The sequence below is a fragment of the Procambarus clarkii genome, chromosome 71 (genome assembly GCF_040958095.1).
Source record: "Procambarus clarkii isolate CNS0578487 chromosome 71, FALCON_Pclarkii_2.0, whole genome shotgun sequence".
In the NCBI taxonomy this organism is placed as follows: domain Eukaryota; kingdom Metazoa; phylum Arthropoda; class Malacostraca; order Decapoda; family Cambaridae; genus Procambarus; species Procambarus clarkii.
Genome location: NC_091220.1, coordinates 23,194,515 through 23,208,970, shown reverse-complemented (window position 1 = coordinate 23,208,970; position 14,456 = coordinate 23,194,515).

The window sequence follows — 14,456 nt, the reverse complement described above, 5'->3', positions numbered from 1 at the left end:
CACACACTCCACCACAAAACCAATCAACCCTACCCAACTATCACAAACCCAACCACACCAGCAAACACCCCACCACACCACCACACAACCCACCACACTCCCACAAACACCACTATACTACCAAACACCCCTCCACACTACTACACACCCCACCACACTACCACACAACCCTATCACACTACCACACACCCCACAACACTACCACACCACCCACCACACTATCACACACCCCACCACACTACCACACATCACACACAACTACCACACACCCCACCACCCCACCACACACCCCACCACACTACCACACCCCACCACACTACAACACAACCCCACCACACTACCACACAGCCCCACCACACTATCACACACCCCACCACACTACCACACAACCTCACCACACTACTACACACCCCTTTACACTACCACACATCCCACCCCACTACCTTACACCCCCACCACACTGCCACACAACCTCACCACACTACCACACAACACCTCCACACTACCACACACCCCATCCCACTACCACACACCTCTCCACACTACCACACTCCCCACCACACAACCACACACACCACACCACACTACCCCACCACACTACCACACACACCCCATCAATTACACTACACAACCACACCACACGATCACCCACCCACCACACTACCACACACCTCATAATAATACTTGACAACCACACCACGCTACCAAACACCCAACAACACTACCACGCACTCCACCAAACTTCCATACATAACACCACACTACCACACACTCCACCACAATACTACACAACCGCACTACAATGCCACACAACCCCACCACAATACCACACACCCTACCACCCAGTCGCACACCCCACCACAAAACCAATCAACCCTACCCCACTATCAGAAACCCCACCACACCAGAAAACACCCCACCACACTACCACACAACCCACCACACTCCCACAAACCCCACCACACTACCAAACACCCCACCACTCTACTACACACCCCACCACACTACCACACAACCGACCACACTATCACACACCACAAAACACTACAACACACCCCACCACACTACCACACACTCCACCACACTGCCACACAACCCCACCACACTACCACACACCACCATCACACTACCACACAACCCATGCACACTACCAAACACCCCACCACAATACTACACATCCCCACCACACTACCACACACCCTACCACACTTCCACACGCCACACCACACTACCACACACCCCACCACTCTACTACACACACACTACACCACACTACCAAACATCCCACCACACTACCACACACCCCAACACACTACCACACACCCCACCACACTGGCACACAACCCCACCACACTACCACACACCTCATCACACTACCACACAACCTACCACACTACCACACTACCAAACACCCCACCACAATAATACACATCCCCACCACACCATAAACCCAACCACACTACCACAAAATCCAACCACACTCAAACACAACCCTACTACACTAACACACGACCCAACCACACGACCACACCCTCCCCCACCACACTACCACACACCCCACCAAACTACCACACCCCACCACACTCTAACACAACCCCACCACACTACCACACAACCCCACCACACTAACACCCCCCCCACCACACCACACTAACACATACCCCACCATACTACCACACACCCCACCACAATACCAACCCCCCCATCACACTACCACACACCCCAATACACTACCACACACCCCAGCACAATACTACACATCCCCACCACACTACCACAAACCCCTCAACACTACCACACAATACCACCACACTCCCATACAACCCCACCACACTACCACACACCCCACCACACTAAAACATGACCCCACCACAATACCACACTCCACAACCACACTACCACACACCCCACCACACTTCCACACACCCCACCACACTACCACACACCCCATCACACTACCACACACCCCAATACACTATCACACTACCACACACCCCACCACGATACTATACATCCCCACCACACTACCACAAACCCCACCACACTACCTCACAATCCCACCACACTCCCATACAACCCCACCACACTAAAACAGAACCCCACCACACTACCACACTCCCCACCACACTGCCACACAACCCCACCACACTACCACACACCCCACCACACTTCCACACACCACACCACACTACCACACACCCCTCCACTCTACTACACACACACTACACCACACTACCAAACATCCCACCACACTACCACACACCCCAACACACTACCACACACCCCAAAACACTGTCACACAACCCCACCAGACACCCCATCACACTACCACACAACCCACCACACTACCACACTACCAAACACCCCACCACAATACTACACATCCCCACCACACAATCATAAACCCAACCACACTACCACAAAATCCAACCACACTCAAACACAACCCTACTACACTACCACACACCCCACCACACTAACACACGACCCCACCACACTACCACACCCCCCCACCACACTACTACACACCCCACCAAACTACCACACCCCACCACACTCTAACACAACCCCACCACACTACCACACAACCCCACCACACTAGCACACCCCCCACCACACCACACTAACACACACCCCACCACACTATCACACACCCCATCACATTACCACACAACCCCACCACATTACCACACACCCCACCACATACCCCACCATACTACCACACACCCCGCCACACTACCAACCCCCCCCATCGCACTACCACACACCCCAATACACTACCACACTACCACACACCCCACCACAATACTACACATCCCCACCACACTACCACAAACCCCTCAACACTACCACACAATACCACCACACTCCCATATAACCCCACCACACTACCACACACCCCACCACACTAGGACATGACCCCACCACAATACCACACTCCACAACCACACTACCACACACCCCACCACACTTCCACACACCCCACCACACTACCACACACCCCATCACACTACCACACACCCCAATACACTATCACCTTACCACACACCCCACCACGATACTACACATCCCCACCACACTACCACAAACCCCACCACACTACCTCACAATCCCACCACACTTCCATACAACCCCACCACACTACAACAGAACCCCACCACACTACCACAAACCCCACCACACTACCTCACAACCCCACTACACTACAACTCCCTCCACCACACTACCACACTCACCACCACACTACCACACTCCCCACCACACTGCCACACAACCCCACCACACTACCACACACCCCACCACACTTCCACACACCACACCACACTACCACACACCCCAACACTCTACTACACACACACTACACCACACTACCAAATATCCCACTACACTACCACACACCCCAACACACTACCACACACCCCACCACACTAACACGCACCAGACAACATTACTATACACCTCAGAACACTACACACCCCCCACCACACTACCACACATCCCACCCCACTACCAAACACACCACAACAATACCACACCCCCCACCACACTACCACCCAACCCCACAACATTACCACACAACCCCACCACACTACCACACACCCAATCAAACTACTATACAGACCCCTCCACGCTACCACACAACCCCACAACACTTTCACACATCCCTACGACACTACTACACACCCCACCACACTACAACGCACCATACCACACTACCACACACACCACCACAATACTACACAACCCCACCACACTACCAAACACCCCACCACACTACCACATAACCCCACCGTACTACAAATCATCCCACCACACAACAACACACCCCTCCACACTACCACTCACCCCTCTACACTACCACACACCCCACCACACTACCCCCCACCACACTACCCCCCCAACACTACCACACACCTCCCATCACAATACTGCACAACCCCACCACACTACCATCCACCCACCACACTACCACACACCCCATAATAATACTTCACAACCACACCACACTACTAAAGACCCAACAACACAACCACGCACCCAACCAAACTACCATACATATCACCACACTACTACACACACTCCACCACAATACTACACAACTCCACTACAATACTACACAACCCCACCACACTACCACACAACCCCACCACACACCCAACCACCCTACCACACACCCCACCACAAAACCAATCAACCCTACCCCACTATCACAAACCCCACCACACCACCAAACACCCCACCACACTACCACACAACCCACCACACTCCCACAAAACCCACCACACTACCAAACACCCCAATACTCTACTACACACCCCACCACACTACCACACAACCGACCACACTATCACACACCCCACCACACTACAACACATCCCACCACACTACCACACACCCCACCACACTGCCACACAACCCCACCACACTACCACACACCCCATCACACTACCACACAACCCACCACACTACCACACTACAAAACACCCCACCACAATACTACACATCCCCACCACACAACCATAAACCCAACCACACTACCACAAAATCCAACCACACTCAAACACAACCCTACTACACTAACACACCCCCCCACCACACTACCACACACCCCACCAAACTACCACACCCCACCAGACTCTAACACAACCCCACCACACTACCACACAACCCCACCACACTAACACACCCCCCACCACACCACACTAACACACACCCCACCACATACCCCACCATACTACCACACACCCCACCACACTACCAACCCCCCTATCACACTACCACACACCCCAATACACTACCACACTACCACCACAATACTACACATCCCCACCACACTACCACAAACCCCTCAACACTACCACACAATACCACCACACTCGCATACAACCCCACCACACTACCACACCCCCCACCACACTATCACATGACCCCCCCACAACCACACTACCACACACCCCACTAGACTTCTACACACCCCACCACACTACCACACACCCCATCACACTACCACACACCCCAATACACTATCACTCTACCACACACCCCACCACGATACTACACATCCCCACCACACTACCACAAACCCCACCACACTACCTCACAATCCCACCACACTCCCATACAACCCCGCCACACTACAACAGAACCCCACCACACTACCACAAACCCCACCACACTACCTCACAACCCCACTACACTACCACTCACTCCACCACACTACCACACTCACCACCACACTACCACACTCCCCACCACACTGCCACACAACCCCACCACACTACCACACACCCCACCACACTTCCACACACCACACCACACTACCACACACCCCACCACTCTACTACACGAACCCACCACACTACTACACACACACTACACCACACTACCACACATCCCACCACACTACCACACACCCCAACACACTACCACACACCCCACCACACTAACACGCACCAGATAACATTACCATACACCCCAGAACACTACACCCCCCCACCACACTACCACACATCCCACCACACTACCACACACACCACAACAATACCACACCCCCCACTATACTACCACCCAACCCCACAACATTACCACACAACACCACCACACTACCACACACCCCACCAAACTACCATACACACCCCTCCACGCTACCACACAACCCTACAACACTTTCACACATCCCCACCACACTACTGTACACCCCACCACACTACAACGCACCATACCACACTACCACACACCCCACCACAATACTACACAACCCCACCACACTACAAAACACCCCACAACACCACCACACACCCCACCACACTACCACATAAACTCACCGTACTACAACTCATCCCACCAGACTACAACACACCCCACCACACTACCACACACCCCTCCACACTACCACACACCCCACAACACTACCCCCACCACACTACCCCCCCCCCCAATACTACCACACACCTCCCATCAAAATACTGCACAACCCCACAACACTACCACCCACCCACCACACTACGACACACCCCATAATAATACTTCACAACCACACCACACTACTAAAAGACCCAACAACACTACCACGCACCCCACCAAACTACCATACATATCACCACACTACTACACACACTCCACCACAATACTACACAACTCCTATACAATACTACACAACACCACCACACTACCACACACCCCACCACACTATTATACACCCCATCACACTACCACACAACCAAACCACACACCCTACCACCCTACCACACACCCCACCACAAAACCATCCAACCCTACCCCACTATCACAAACCCCACCACATCACCAAACACCCCACCACACTACCACACAACCCACTACACTCCCACAAACCCCACTACACTACCAAACACCCCACCAGACTACTACACACCCTACCACACCACCACATAACCCCACCACACTACCACACACCCCACCACACTACCACACCACCCTCCACACTACCACACATCCCACCACACTACCACACACCCCACAACACTACCACACATCCCACCACACTACCACACACCCCACCACACTACACACATCCCCACCACACTACCACACTCCCCAACACACTACCACACACCCCACCACACTACCACACCCCACCATACAACCACACAACCCCATCACACTACCATACACCCCACCACACTGCCACACAACCTCACCACACTACCACACAACACCACCACACTACCACACACCCCATCCTACTACTACACACCTCTCCACACTACCACACACCCCACCACACACTCCACCACACTACCACACACCACACCACACTACCCCTCCACACTACCACACACACCCTATCACAATACTACACAACCCCACCACACTACAACCCACCCACCACACTACCACACACCCCATAATAATACTTCACAACCACACTACACTACCAAACACCCAACAACACTACCACGCACCCCACCAAACTACCATACATAACACCACACTACCACACACTCCACCACAATACTACACAGCCCCACTACAATACCACACAACCCCACCACACTACCACACACCCTACCACCCTATCACACACCCACCACAAAACCAATCAACCCTACCCCACTATCACAAACCCCACCATACCACCAAACACCCCAACACACTACCACACAACCCACCACACTCCCACAAACCCCACCACACTACCAAACACCCCACCACACTACTACATACCCCACCACACTACCCACCACACTATCACACCCCACCACACTAAAACACACCCCACCACACTACCACACACCCCACCACACTACCACACAACCTCACAACACTATCACACACCCCATCACACTACCACACAACCCACCACACTACCACACTACCAAGCACCCCACCACAATACTACACCTCCCCACCACACTACCACAATCCCAACCACACTACCACAAAATCCAACCACACTCCCACATCCCTACCACACACCACACCACACTAACACACGACCCCACCGCACTACAATACACCCCACCACACTACTACACACCCCACCAAACTACCAAACCCCACCAAACTACCACACCCCACCACACTACCACACTACCAAGCACCCCACCACAATACTACACCTCCCCACCACACTACCACAATCCCAACCACACTACCACAAAATCCAACCACACTCCCACACATCCCTACCACACACCACACCACACTAACACACGACCCCACCGCACTACAATACACCCCCACCACACTACTACACACCCCACCAAACTACCAAACCCCACCAAACTACCACACCCCACCACACTCTAACACAACCCCACTACATTACCACACACCCCACCTCACTACCACAAACCTCACCACACTACCACACAACCCCACCACACTAACACATATCCCACCCCACCACACTTCCACACACCCCATCACACTACTACACAACCCTTCCACACTACCACACACCCCAACACACTACCACATATCCCACCATACTACCACACACCCCACCACACTACCCCATGGAACTAAAATGGAAAAGGTTCAAAGGTTTGTCACCAGACTAGTGTTACCTATCGTTCGTTACGGCTCGTGACCCTACAGCAGCCAAGCTTTAATTACGTCTAGGGATACCACTGCTGCTTTCTAAAGCGGGTCACCAGTATAACCCCATGAATGATAACCGGCTAAGAAATAAAAGTATTTCTCCCTTAGGACTGAAGAAATATACATATAACTTATAATATATATATTCAAGACAGTATAATATAAAAACACAGATGGTCAAGTTAACTTATACAACAAACAAAAAGTATTGTCTTTCACCTAATATAATATAATAAAATATGGCACAACAACAAGTAAACAGACTTATCTCCCACATGTTATTCCTTCGAGTCCCTTGAAGCTACTGACTCTCGCTCTGTCGCTACCCATAATCCTCTCCTCCTCTGCCTCATCCAGGATGAGGGATGGAAACTAAAGACTTTGTAATATTTAAAACTAATTGAACAACCACTTGTTCTCAAAACACATAAGAATGCAAATTAAATATAGTAGTTACTTGCAAAATATATAAGTACAATGCCACCTGCTTAATTACAGTAAATAAACAATTATATAAACTTAGTAAAAGTGACATCTGGAACTCCCAAACTGAACAGGTCCAGCAATTCTAACTTCCTGAATCTAACAGGTATTAGACGTGTGAAAAGCAACCGTGCTCCTGTCCCCACTGATGCTGCCACACCACACGATAATTTACAAAAATATAATGTGTGTACATATATGATGAAATGGAACAAAAGTTTATTTTAAATTTATATACGTATCCAGCTAGGAGTACGTAACAACTAGTACCCGAGCTGAGAGGTATGAGCTACGAGGAGAGACTACGGGAATTAAACCTCACTTCGTTGGAAGACAGAAGAGTTAGGGGGGATATGATCACCACATTAAAGATCCTCAAGGGAATCGACAGGGTTGATAAAGACAGGCTGTTTAACACAAGGGGCACACGCACTAGGGGACACAGGTGGAAACTGAGTCCCCAAATGAGCCAAAAATTAGATATTAGAAAGAACTTTTTTAGTGTCAGAGTGGTTGACAAATGAAATGCATTAGGAAGTGATGTGGTGGAGGCTGACTCCATACACAGTTTCAAGTGTAGATATGATAGAGCCCAATAGGCTCAGGAATCTGTACACCTGTTAATTGACAGATGAGAGGCGGGACCAAAGAGCCAGACTTCAACCCCCGCAAGCACAACTAGGTGAGTACAACTAGGTGAGTACTACCAACCCCCATCACACTACCACACACCCCAATACACTACCACACACCCCACCACAATACTACACATCCCCACCACACTACCACAAACCAATCCACACTACCACACAATCCCACCACACTCCCATACAACCCCACCACACTACCACACACCCCACCACACTACCACAAAACCCCACCACAATACCACACTCCACAACCACACCCCACCACACTTCCACACACCCCACCACACTACCACACACCCCATCACACTACCACACACCCCAATACACTATCACACTACCACACACCCCGCCACGATACAACACATCCCCACCACACTACCACAAACCCCACCACTACCTCACAATCCCACCACACTCCCATACAACCCCACTACACTACAAAAGAACCCCACCACACTAATGCACTACCCACAATACTGCCACAACACCCCACCACACTACCACACATCATACCACATTTCCACACACCCCACCACACTACCACACACCCCACCACTCTACAACACGAACCCACCACACTACCACACACACACCACACCACACTACCACACATCTCACCACACACCATAACACACTATCACACACCCAACCACACTAACACGCACCCGACAACATTACCATACACTCCAGAACATTACACACCCCCCACCACACTACCACACATCCCACCACACTACCACACACACCACAACAATACCACATCACCCACCACACTACCACCCAACCCCACAACATTACCACACAACCCCACCACACTACCACAAACCCCACCACTACCTCACAATCCCACCACACTCCCATACAACCCCACTACACTACAAAAGAACCCCACCACACTAATGCACTACCCACAATACTGCCACAACACCCCACCACACTACCACACATCATACCACATTTCCACACACCCCACCACACTACCACACACCCCACCACTCTACAACACGAACCCACCACACTACCACACACACACCACACCACACTACCACACATCTCACCACACACCATAACACACTATCACACACCCAACCACACTAACACGCACCCGACAACATTACCATACACTCCAGAACATTACACACCCCCCACCACACTACCACACATCCCACCACACTACCACACACACCACAACAATACCACATCACCCACCACACTACCACCCAACCCCACAACATTACCACACAACCCCACCACACTACCACACACCCCACCAAACTACCACACACACCCCACCACGCTACCACACAACACCACAACACTTCCACACATGGGGGCCTCGTAGCCTGGTGGATAGCGCGAAGGACTCGTAATTCTGTGGCGCGGGTTCGATTCCGGCACGAGGCAGAAACAAATGGGCAAAAGTTTCTTTCACCCTAAGTGCCCCTGTTACCTAGCAGTAAACAGGTACCTGGGAGTTAGTCAGCTGTCACGGGCTGCTTCCTGGGGTGTGTGTGTGTGGTGTGGGAAAAAAAAAAAGTTAGTAAAGTTAGTAAACAGTTGATTGACAGTTGAGAGGCGGGCCGAAAGAGCAAAGCTCAACCTCCGCAAAAAAAACACAACTAGTAAACACACATCCCCGCCACACTAATATACACCCCACAACACTACAACACACCCCACCACAATAATACAAAACCCCACCACACTACCACACACACCCCTCCACACTACCACACCCCCCACCACACTATCACATAACCCCACCGTACTACAACTCACCCCACCACTCTACAACACACCACACCACACTACCACACACCCCTCCACACTACTACACACCCCTTAACACTACCACACATCCCAACACACTACCATACTCCCCGCCAAACTGCCACACAACCTCACCACACTACCACACAACACCACCACACTACTACACACCCCATCACACTACCACACACCTCTCCACACACCCCACCACACTACCACGCACCCCACCACACTACCACACACACCGCCACACTACCCTCCACCACACTTCCCCCCCCCCAACACTACTACACACACCCCATCACAATACTGCACAACCCCATCACACAACCACCCACCCACCACACTACCACACACCCCATAATAATACATCACAACAACACCACACTACCAAACACCTAACAACACTACCACGCACCCCACCAAACTACCATACTACCACACACACTCCAGCACAATACTACACAACCCCACTACAATACTACACAACCCCACTACAATACTACACAACCCCACCACACTACCATACACCCCATCACACTACCACACAACCCCACCACATACCCTACCACCCTACCACACACCCCACCACAAAACCAATCAACCCTACCCCTCTATCAAAAACCCCACCACACCACCAAACACCCCACCACACTTCCACATAACCCACCACACTCCCACAAACCCCACTACACTACCAAACACCCCACCACACTACTACACACCCCACCACACTACCACACACCTCACCACACTACCACACACCCCAACACACTACAAACATCCCCACTACACTACCACACACCCAAACACGCTACCACACACACCACCACACACCCCACCACACTACCCCACCACACAACCCCACAACACTACCACACAGCCCCACCAAACTACCACACACCCATCACACTACCACACACCCCTCCACACTACCACACTACCAAACACATCACCACAATACTACACATCCCCACCACACTACTACAAACCCCACTACATTAATACAAAATCCAACCACGCTCCCACACAACCCCACCACACTATCACACACCCTACCTCACTAACACACGACCCACCACACTACCACACACCCCACCACAATAACACACCCCACCAAACTACTACACCCCACCATACTACCACACAACCCCTCCACACTACCCCACACCCCACCTCACTCCCACAAACCCCACCACACTAACACACACCCCACCAAACAAACACACACCCCACCACACTAACACACACCCCGCCACACTACCACATAACTCCACCACACTACCACACACCCCACCACACAACCACACACCCCACCACACTACCCCCCCCCATCACACTACCACACACACCAATACGCTACCACACACCCCACCACAATACTACACATCCCCACCACACTATCACAAAACCCACCAAACTACCACACAATCTAACCACACTTCCATACACCCCCACCACACTACTACACACCCCACCACACTACCACACACCCCATCACACTACCACACACCCCACCACACTACCACACACCCCATCACACTACCACACACCCCAATACACTACCACACTACCACACACCCCAACACTATACTACACATCCCCACCACACTACCACAAACCCCACCACACTACCTCACAATCCCACCACACTCCCATACAACTCCACCACACTACCACACGCACCACCACACTACAACACTCCCCACCACACTGCCACACAACCCCACCACACTACCACAAAACCCACCACACTCCCACAAACCCCACTACACTACCAAACACCCCACCACACTATCACACACCCCACCACACTACAAACATCCCCTCCACACTACCACACACACCAACAGACTACCACACACCCCAAAACACTACCACACCCCACCACACTACCACACAACCCCACCACACTACCACACAGCCCCACCACACTACAACACACCCATCACACTACCACACACCCCACCACACTACCACACTACCAAACACCCCTCCACAATACTACACTTCCCCATCACACTACCACAAACCCCACTACACTACCACAAAAACCAACCACACTCCCACACAACCCCACCACACTCCCACACAACCCCACCACACTACCACACACCCCACCTCACTAACACACGACCCCACCACACTACCACACACCCCCACCACACTAACACACACCCCACCAAACTACCACACCCCACCACACTACCACACAACCCCACCACACTACCCCACACCCCACCTCACTACCACAAACCCCACCACACTACCACACTAACACACACCCCACCAAACAAACACACACCCCACAACACTAACACACTCCCCACCACACTACCACACAACTCCACCACAATACCACACACCCCACCACACTACCACACACCCCACCACACTACCACACACACCAATACACTACCACACACCCCACCACAATACTACACATCCCCACCACACTACCACAAATCCCACCACAATATCACACAATCCCACCACACTCCCATACAACCCCACCACACTACCACACACCCCATCACACTACCACATGAACCCACCACAATACCACACCCCACAACCACACTACCACACACCCCTACAACACTACCACACACCCCCACCACACATCCCACCACACTACCACCCCCCATCACACTACCACACACACCAATACACTACCACACACCCCACCACAATACTACACATCCCCACCACACTACCACAAATCCCACCACAATATCACACAATCCCACCACACTCCCATACAACCCGACCACACTACCACACACCCCATCACACTACCACATGAACCCACCACAATACCCCACCCCACAACCACACTACCACACACCCCCACAACACTACCACACACCCCCACCACACACCCCACCACACTACCACACACCTTATCACACTACCACACACCCCAATACACTACCACACTACCACATACCCCACCACGATACCACACAGCCCCACCACACTACCACAAACACCAATACACTTCCTCACAATCCCACCACACTCCCATACAACCCCACGATACTACAACAGAACCCCACCACACAACCTCAAACCTCACCACACTACCTCACAACCCCACTACACTACCACTCACTCCACCACACTACCACACGCACCACCACATTACCACACTCCCCACCACACTGCCACACAACCCCACCACACTACCACACACCCCACCACACTTCCACACACCCCACAACACTACCACACACCCCACCAATCTACTACACGAACCCACCACACTACCACACACACACACCACACCACACTACCACACATCCCACCACACTACCACACACCCCAACACACTACCACACACTGTACACACACACTGTGCTGTCTTGTACACAACATATGTAAGACCAATCCTGGAGTATGCGGCCCCAGCATGGAGCCCGTACCTTGTCAAGCACAAGACGAAGCTGGAAAAAATCCAATGGTTTA